Below are 243 nucleotides of genomic sequence, written 5' to 3' on the forward strand. Positions count from 1 at the left end.
AAAAAGGCCGCCATGTCCTCTCTCAGGTTTCTCTCTGCTTACGGCTTATTGTAGTAGGCCTGTTAAGCCCGTATCAAACTACCAACTGTGAGCCGACCCGACTGCCAACTCTGACTGCCAACTAATGGCTCCGGCACACCAGCGCGATGTTCGTCGCGCGCGACACGAGATATCCAATAAGTGTACAGCTTTACCGATGTTCTCATTCTAAAGGTATACTCTCATTGGATATAGCGTGTCGCG

Source organism: Trachymyrmex cornetzi, unplaced genomic scaffold (genome assembly GCF_001594075.2).
Source record: "Trachymyrmex cornetzi isolate Tcor2-1 unplaced genomic scaffold, Tcor1.1 scaffold306, whole genome shotgun sequence".
In the NCBI taxonomy this organism is placed as follows: domain Eukaryota; kingdom Metazoa; phylum Arthropoda; class Insecta; order Hymenoptera; family Formicidae; genus Trachymyrmex; species Trachymyrmex cornetzi.